Raw genomic sequence first — 10070 nt, 5'->3', positions numbered from 1 at the left:
CTAACTCAACTTGCTGGGCAACCAAGGAAATGGTCTGCTTCACTCCAGGCTTGTCTTGGCACGGTCACGTATTAAATCTGAGCTGTTTTTTGATAAGTCTTTAACATTTACCGATAGTCACAGCAGCTCTGTCTTCTGCAAGAACGTTCTCCGTAAACAAGTACAGGAAATGGTGATGACGATGATGATCGCTCATAGTTTTTCAGGATTTCATTTTTGGCACTCGGCTAGTTTGACAGAGTTTATGCCCTTTGCGAATCATGAGGGTGTTGACACGCTGGCCCCTTGATAACACTTGTTCTTGTGTGAATATTCATAGTTGGAATTGAAAGTTTTTTGCTTCTCGGGCCTTAAATAGTCAGTATTTATACTACATTCAGTCTGCCTTTATGGTGAAAATAATTCAGTTTCACCATGTCAACAAATCTCTCAGTAAGGAAAAAAAACTTACGCTTTCATCACCGGTTTCCATGAATGCTATTAGAAAACTAGAATAATAATACCTTTAAATAATCAGGTCCTATATCTCTCAATTCATTACTTAAAAAAAACAACATTTTATTAAATTTTCTCTTCAAATAAGTGTTTAAATTTTGTCCATCAACAATCTTTATCAACCACGACCACTAAAAGACTCTCAGGGAAATCCTGGAAACTAAATGAACACACAGTAGCGTTATAAAGGCATGGCGCCTGTGCTTAATAACCCAAATCTCCAAAACATACAGCAAGGTACTTGGTAGCCCTGCCCAGGCAGTGCCCATTTTCCCTCATTTGATCATGGCACACAGGAAACATGAGTCAGTGTGAAAGACTGGGTGAGTAAAACTCTTTCTACGCTGAAACTAATTGCATGAGTGATAAGGAAAGAAGGCGGAAAGCAGCTATTAAGAGACTCTGGTACAACTGCATGGCAAAAAAACACATAGAAAAATGTGTCCAAAAGTACACAATTTTTAAGCTAGACATACTGAAATATGTTAATGATTTTCTGCTTTATTTTTTTTTATGAATGACACACAGATTAATCATGTTGTGATATTTGGGTTCTCAACACTTATCGCTTACTGTAGGGTGCATCAGTTTATCTTAAGGATGGACTCGTAACTATGCAGGACTTTTCTACTTTATTTGAGTTCACTCTAAGTACATTCTTATTTAAAAAAAAGTAATCGTCTGCCGTAAAGTGATTTCTGTGTGGGTTTTTTTTTATTTCTAATATCTTTATGACCCTGCTCTATTGTACCTGCTCTGTGTCCTACACTCTGATCAATCCAGTCATTTTTGGCCACAATATCTTTATGATATATGTTATGTGTTATTTATGTGGCAATTTCTATTCACCTCTAGACCAGATCTTGGCATGTTTAACATTAATGACAGTTTTATTTGGATAAATGGATAAACATATGAAAGTCACTTTGCTAAAAACTAATTGCAGCTTCTGCATCACGACAGGAATTTACTTTATGCTTAAAATCACTTGATATCATTCACGACAGACATGTTTGACAGCTCAAATACCAGAACTCATTTTTTCCTGGCAGAAAAAATTAGATCTTTTTGGCGTGACACCGGAGATCAAACCACTAACCTTCCATCTAGTAGACAACCCCGGTCTTCCTCTTACAGACTTCTTGTATTGCACTGTCCCTAGCGCCATCGTATTAGCTTCTTGCCATTTTTGCACTCCACTGTTGTGAGTTTGCTGTTTCGATTTACCATCACGTGTCACCTTCAGCCACAGCAGTGTTTTGTAAAGCAAGTAAAGCTAAAGGTAAAACTAAAGCGTGAGTATTGAAGCCGAGTCCCAACTGAAGCTAATGTTGCTGCTAGATGGGAAATTGCTAACATGTTTGCCGTGACAGCTTTATAGGCCTACGCTGAGTGTTATGGTTATTACTACTGAAACAATCTAGTTTTGTTTTGATTGTAAATCACACATATTAAAGCAATTATAAATATTAATACAATTTAATATGTGCTTTGCAGACAATGAGGCATTCATTCACATTTATTGTCTGTATTTGTGCGTTGAGCCCCTCATGGAGAATCTGTGAAGTATTCCAAGTTAGTTATTAATAACTAATCAACTCACCAGAGAAGCAATTAAACCCTTTACAATATGCTATATCGTAAACTAATTCCACTGAAACGTGTAAGTAAATATTGAAGTGCTGCACATGAGCCGCATGTTACAATTATCGTCTCAGTGCTGGGTGTCAGTTTAAAAAGCAGCTTCCTGGTTTTAATTGTCTACACAGGTGGGCCTCTAAGTATCCTTTGACCCTCAGGGCTGAATAGGGGCCCCATTATGGAAGTCAAAGGTCAGTTTAATGCTTGAGGCTAATTGATTTGGCTAGTGCTTAGATATGCATATTCAATGAATCACAGCAATTATCCTGATTATCCTTGTATTTTAAAGCGAGAGGCCAACAAAGGTTTTATAATTTCTTTATAGATTTTACCGCAACAGTTTTTCACTTCCTGCTTGATAGAGTGCTAAAACAGTAATTTGCTCCAAACAGTAAATAAAGCAAAAATAAACAAATAAATAAAAAATCAGACTATCTTAGCTCAGGCTTTTATTTGTTATCAGAATACAGGACGAACATAATTTTCATTTTCAGTACAAACACCACAAATAGACATTCACAGCACATCGGGAGTGATATCTCGGCTTCTCTTCAGAGACGTAATCACTGCCAGATGGTGTCGGTCTTGTCTCCCCCCACTAACCTTTGACTCCCCCTCGCTCTGTGCCTTACACATGCACCCGAGGGAGAATGACAAGATTCGGGGAGTTGCCAGAGGAGTAAAACTCAGAAGGAGGTCATAAGGTATGACGTGCCAGATGAGGCTAGGAAATCCCTGTGGTCTCTTAATCAACAGAAAGGAAAAACAAAATATAACCACAAATGGTAATGAATTAATGTGAGAGGGTCTTATGAGATAACTTCAGTCTGCAACACTGCAGCTGTTTGGCAGCATGATGACATGAGACGTCAGAAAACATTTAGAAACACTGTGAAACACAGTTTTTTTTTCTATCCTGTCTTTGGCACTCAGGCCCATTAGCTCCAGCTGAAAAAATCTTTAAAACAGATACAGTGTGGAACGAAATCATTTCCTGTAGTAGATAATGCATTTGTTTTGGACTGTTTTCACTTGTGAATGTGGTGCAGTATTGGATGCTTCCTGCAGCAGTACACCAAATGCATAATCATCATCCATATGTTTTTATTTTCTTTTGTTTTTGTAATGAAAGGAAATAACCCAAAACACTGGGGTTATTGTGTTTGATGTAGAGACTATGAAGATCTTTGGCACGCAGAAACGAGGTACATCAGACATTGGCTGCTTGTTAACAGTGGAAAAACACATAAACACACACACGCAAAATCTCATCAGCTTTTCCCTTTAAACGTATTCATCTGTGGGGTATCATTTCACTGGGTTTCACTGCCACACAAAAGGTTTGAAAAACATAAAGCATATTTACATTGTATTGCCAAATGTATTCACCCACCCATCCAAATCATTGAATTCAGATGCTCCAATCATTTCCACGGCCACAGGTATGTAAAATCAAGCACCTGATGGATGCTGAGTTGCATAGTGTGCAGGTGTCGCCAACTTTCTGTAGAGTCAATTACTTCCAAACTTCATATGGCCTTCAGATTAGCCCAAGAACAGTGTAGAGAGTTTCATTGATGGGTTTCCAACACCAAGCATAATGCAAAACATCAGATGCACTGGTGTAAAGCACGCCACCACTTTACTCTAGAGCAGTGGAGGCGTGTTCTCTAATTAATCTCCTCCATCTGGGAATCCGATGGACAAGTCTGGGGTTGGCCGTTGCCATGAGAACGGTACTTGTCTGACTGCACTATCTGACAAGTATAAAGTTTGGTGTAGAGGGGATTATGGTGTGCGGGTTGTTTTTTCGAAGTCGAGCTAAGCCCCTTAGTTCAGCGGTCCGCAACCCCTCAAGCCCTGAAGTCAGATATCAAATTTAGAAAATTGGAGATGGTCCACCAACCTCAAGTTCAAAATCAAAGGTGGTAGCAGTGCCATTAGTAAAACTGTAAAACTTGGGATGTTTACTGCCGCTGTATTTGTGACTTGCTAAGTAAACCATGCACAGACCACTGACCACTGACCCTTGTGAACATGCTGTGGTGTTTTTGCACAAAAAATGGAAACGGTATCGCAACTCTGAAGTGATGTACCTCCCAACACCCAACTTCTGAGGAAAAGGAAAGCAGCATTGAGTCGGGTATGGGATTACACTGCATTTTTATATGCACAATAAGAGCTGATATTGCTGCTGTGAAATCAGTTACATAGGCTAAAATGCTGAAAATCGAGTAGTGCACTACTCAATGGTCAGTGATTTAAAATGACTTTTCTTAAAGGAGTTCATGTTTAACTCTTTAAAGTCTAAACCATAAAAAAAAAAATTTTAATGCTAATTTAAAAAAAATAAATTAAATATTCATTTGTATATATACATTTTAATTTACATCATATTTGGTACATTTCAGCATTTTTGTAATTTATTGCTTAAAAATCCAATGGGCAGTTTTATTTCGTTTTATTTTTTTGCTTTTTGTTTGTGTGTGTGTGTGTGTGTGTGTGTGTGTGTGTGTGTGTGTGTGTGTGTGTGTGTGTGTGTGTGTGTGTGTGTGTGATCCACAATGACGACGAAGAGAAGAAGATAAAGTGGTTCTAACTTTAAATCAATACAATCAAAAAACATGGTGCCACTTTTAACCAATAATAAACAAAAAACTCATATTATTTCTAATAAAGGGAAAAAAACTGAAATCATTTTTGGGATTGAGTCGCCATTATTGACTTATTTTTATGTTAAACTGGTGTTTATAGTAGTTTGCACCACAACAACCTTTAACTCACAAATCCATCTAAAAACCATCTATAAATGTTAAGCATTCACACACAAAAAATCCCCTTCAGTAGTTTCATAAGGCAGTATAACAGAGGAATACAAATGGGCCCAGTGCCCTACATCAAAGCAGAAAGCAACACTGCTAGCAATCAAGGGAAATGAGTGGAGGGATTAAGTGTTCTGGAGAGAGACAGAGGGCAAGGCAGGAGGTTTGTCTGATTGAAATAGCAACTGTATATATAATGGGCAGTTGGGAACTGATTGGAAGAAACACACGCACAGGTTTGGCAGACAGGAGGGCAGCTCTTGACAGACTGCCGTCACTTACATATGTAAACTTACTAGTCGGTGTTTCAGAGAGAAGTAAACCATTTTAGGCTCAACCACCTGTAGCTAAACGCACAGCCATTTCATTTTTCTGAGGGCCAGAATAGTTTCCTAAAAAGAAGCTGAAATTGTCGTCTAATATTAGATCATTATCAGGTAACTGACCGGAGCAACATCTGGAAATTCAACAAGTAAATCCCATCAGTCTTTCTTAACGGAGGTTTGTTATCTTCTGTTTGGCCACTTGATCTTTACAGCTGTGTTTACCAGTAGCGTGCCATGTTCAAATTGTCCGCAGATGTTTTTCAAATGTGACTTAACTGAAGTATAGGGAGCAAACTGTTGATTGCGGCTTCAGTGGCTGTTTATACTGCATTTTGGTGAGACTTGCAGCGCAGTAGCACCACAGCTCTAGGCAAATGTGAAGATTTACAGAGAACATACACAAGAAATCAACAATTTAAAAGAATACCAAAAAGAAAATATCTAATAGTCAATTTTTATTCTCTGAAGTGTTTACTGGTCAGAGTGTAATGGAGTTATAATTATTCCTAGAAATTTTGAGCATGCACTCATGGGTTTTCTGATAGGGGAAAGCAAAGTGAGATGGGCAGAGACTGAGTTTATCAGTGCTTTGAGCCTCTGTCCAACAAGAGCCAGATTATAAACAGGAATGTGTCTAGGCTGCCCTGTGAGAGACTCCGCTATCAGTTACCATGTTGTCTGAGAGCTCTATGTTTAGTCATCAGCACTGGGTTTGCATGGTGTGATGATAGTTTTGAAAATTCATAGCAAATGAAAAGTCTTGTTTAAAATACCAGCCTAAATTCTTGACATATCCAACTTGTTTCCAGATTGATTTTTAGAAAGTTTGGAAAGCAAACACCTTTCTGAAAAGAAGTACTTGCAGAGTAGATCCGAGGTACATTTATAAGAGGTCGTGATTTAGTCTGGATGCTCTTGCCAAAGAAGTTGGTTTGCTAAGGGGATTTTGTGTCACTTGTAAAGGAACAAATACATAAAAATGCAACTTAAGCAACCCACTTAACCGCATGTTTAACTTAGAGTCACAGGTTTGCTGGAGTTTGTCTCTGCTAACATAGAGTAAAAAGTGGGTTACACCCTGGACAACGCCAGTTAGCTGCTAATAACAGCGCACTATGTAAATACTGAGGACTCCACCATTACTACAGCCGCCCATGCAGATAAGCTGCTGATGTCTAGACACACACACCCATACACACGCACACAATCACACTGTCCTTAAGATGTCCTGAACAAAAACTAATACATAAGAAAAAAAGTGAAATCTCTGTATGCAAAAAGAAGGCCAAAAAACAACACTGCATGGCTGTAACCTTGGTGTTCTGCATTATATAAAATATAAGAATAAAAAAAGACAGATTTGATTAAAATGTGTATTTGTGGACACTTAGTTTCACTTAGAGCAGGTTTTTGCCACATAACTTAGAACTCTACCATATAAAAAATAAAACGTATAAAATCAAGCTCGAAGCAGAAAAATGTGCTTTAATGCTCTGACCAATATCTTCAGGTTTCTAAGCAACCTGTGCTGCCAAATGACATCGTTTTCAGAGACAGACTTGCTTATTTCAGCAAGACAATGACAAACCACATTCTGCATGAATCACAGCAGTATCAGGCCAGAGTGGGAGAGCATTTGGCTTTCCAAGCCAATGTCTAGTAATGTATTTCTGAGACATGAATCAGCAAAGCTTCAATATCCTTAAGAGCAAAACATGTTGCCACCTCACATTTCTAAGCTAATCTGAAGTATTCCTTTTATTTTCCTTTCTGCCATCTCTGGGTAAAGATGTACTGTGAGCAAAGTACGGAAATAATACACATATTTCTAGAAACTGGCTTTTAGTTTTATTAATGAGGCAAAAAATCTGGATTACTGTCATATTTTAGATTACTGTTTTGAGGAAAATGTCCAGTTCCAAAAGATAACGAGCTCCCAGACCCCAACAATTTGTTTTTCCTGCAGATTTACCATAGCCAAAGTTGCACAAAAACAACATACTGCCACTGCCTCAAGGCCACAGTGTAGAAAGTTTCATGAACTTTAAAACAGACGAGTTCTCACGAACAGATTTTTTCTACAGGCTCTTTTCATCAGCCGTCATCATCATCGCCGCTTTGACAAAGCTTCCCTCCTTCTAATTAAAATAGTCTGTTAATATTATATTGATAAATTTCAGATGAAGTCAAGTGCTGGCACTAATCAGACTACAATGGAAATTTCTTCCATCCAGAGTAAAAATTTCTTTTGCTCTTGTGCTGTAACTTTTTGTTTGCGTGAGCCATATGGCCCAAATTAATAAAGCCAGGCAGTATACGGAGCCCTCTTCACTCTGTCGCTGCTTGTCACTGTAGGATTGGCCTCAAACCTATTCTCTCCCTCCCTCACTGCTTCGGTCCCACTTTCCCAGTATCTCTCTCGCTCCCTCTCTCTCTCTCTCTCTCTCTGTTCTTTCTGTTTTCACGCAAGTGTCCCAGTTAAGAAATTGCTTACATCCCACTCAGTCTGGGGCTGGATTGAAATTTCCCATAGGGTATGTACCAATATGCAGAGAGCACACTTCGACAGATGCCATCAGAGAACAAGCATATGAATTACCAGGCAGCCTGCCATCTTTGAGTTCAGACAGAATGGCATTAATACCTGATTACGATCCAAACAACAACACAACAACAACATGAAAGCCAAAGCAACTGGGAGCAGGTAAAGGTTTCATCATTTATATATTAATGGATTTACTAACAAAGACTCTACCCCCACCCCCACCCCCCCTCCAAAAAAAAAAGTTAAAAATGTCACAGAAGCTGCCAACAATCAGGGGACTTTGGAGGGGGAAAAAATAGGGGTACAAAATCAGATGCCGTCAGCAAATCACGTTCCAATAAATTAAATATTCGCCACTGCTGACCATAACTAATTCAGAAGCCATGATATATTCATGACTACAATTAAAGAAAACACGATCCCTTTAATTTCAGATGGCTGTAAATATTGGCATTACCCAATTAAGTCACATTTGACTGTAGGAAAAGTACCTGAAAATCAACCATATGTGCTTAAATTATACTTTATCTGAGGAAGCATATGTATATTCACAAAAAATATATATATTATTGTTAAACTATATATAAATTTAACACATAGTATTAATTTGCATTTGGTAGCAGTAATATAAAATTTTGACCTCATCTTGGAAAATAGAATATTTTTTTATTAGTTAAGGTTATCAGGACCAATATTTCATAGTGACATGATGCAAACAAGAAAATATTTTGTGACGTGCTTTCTCATAATAATAAAAAACCTTTACTGAACCCATAACTATAACACATTAGTGATTAATCACTTTTGCAAAGAGGTCATTCATCAATTAGTTTGGATGACCGGAGGTAGAAGGAAGCCTTTGTACAAACCTATGGCACGGAGCCTCACACGACAAATTAAAATTCTCAGGAGAAAACATATTTAAACAATAGAGACTTAGTGGATATTCACTCAGTGCCCTTTGACACCGAAGGTCTCGGGGCCACAGCCAGTCAGTGAGTGCTTGCATATACCATGTGTGCATGTATGTGTACGTTTCACCCGGATTTCTCTTTCTTTCGTCATATAGAGTGTGCTTGATCAATAATAATGTTGCACAAAAAACTATTCTCTCCTGCTTCTTAACAGTTGCGTATATATGTGTCGCTGTAATGTAGATACAGCTTAAATTTTCCAATAGTGCCCAATAAATAAAATACCTTTGACATAAAGTGCATTTTGTGGCTTATTTCTATGCAAAAGAAAACTTTGGAAAGTCCACAAATGCTCAGAATCAACATAAAACACAACTTTTTGTCGCCTTTTTGCCATTAATCTATTGAGAAGACAGTTTTTCATTTTTAGCTTATATGCAGCTGGTTCTGTATCAGGAATGGCATACAACTGAGTGGTGTTTTCCCCTTTGTGGAGTTGCTGCGTCAGCTTTTTTGGTATTGCAAAACAGAGATTGCGGTGACTTCAATAGCCTTCTTCCTGCTCTCAGCTCACATCATAAACTATCTTGAAATCCATAATGGACACTGATGCACAAGCACTCTTCTCGCTTGACATCGAAATGGCTTCTTCTCCCATCTCAGGCGTCTGGTTATCTCAGATAGCACTCAGTTTGGGAATTTTGTTTATTTTTCCTCTGTTTTGGGGTTTTTTCCCCTTAAAAAGGTGAAAGAAATTTCCAGTTGATTTAATATTCGTTCATTTAGAAGTCTGGTAATGGAGCAGAACGCTTGTTTAATGCTTTTTCCCTAACTTATCACTTATTCAACAGATATTATATATCTTTCACTCCTTAAATAAATCGAAAGTTAAGAAAGTGTGATGTGGCTCGGCCACCCACACAGCTCGTAGTATGTTGATGTAAAGGCTGGCTGATGGTTAGCTCCCACTTCCCGTCTCTGTTTCCCACTCTTAGATGAAACAAACACAACATCACAACATGGACACTGACTTCCTCTTGCCTTCCTCCTTCCAGTCTAATCTCTGCTGCCTCTTGTGTGAGGAAACAGTTGTATGTAATGTATACAAGACATATTGCAAGTCAGAGGGGATTGAAAGTGGAGGTGGGAGGGATTTAAGGAAAGGGGCAGATTGGAGGGGCGTTGGGCTCCCAGATGCCCCTGCCCTTGTGTGTGTGTGTGTGTGTGGGTGCTGCTGCGCCATGGAGATGACTGTCAGCAGGCGGTGCCTCTGAGAGAAAGGAGAGAGAAGAGAGGAGGGTGATGTTTCCAAAGGGGGCCCAGTCTG

This window comes from Neolamprologus brichardi, chromosome 6 (genome assembly GCF_056152115.1).
Source record: "Neolamprologus brichardi isolate AB-2024 chromosome 6, ASM5615211v1, whole genome shotgun sequence".
In the NCBI taxonomy this organism is placed as follows: domain Eukaryota; kingdom Metazoa; phylum Chordata; class Actinopteri; order Cichliformes; family Cichlidae; genus Neolamprologus; species Neolamprologus brichardi.
Note: the sequence above shows the minus strand (reverse complement) of the source record.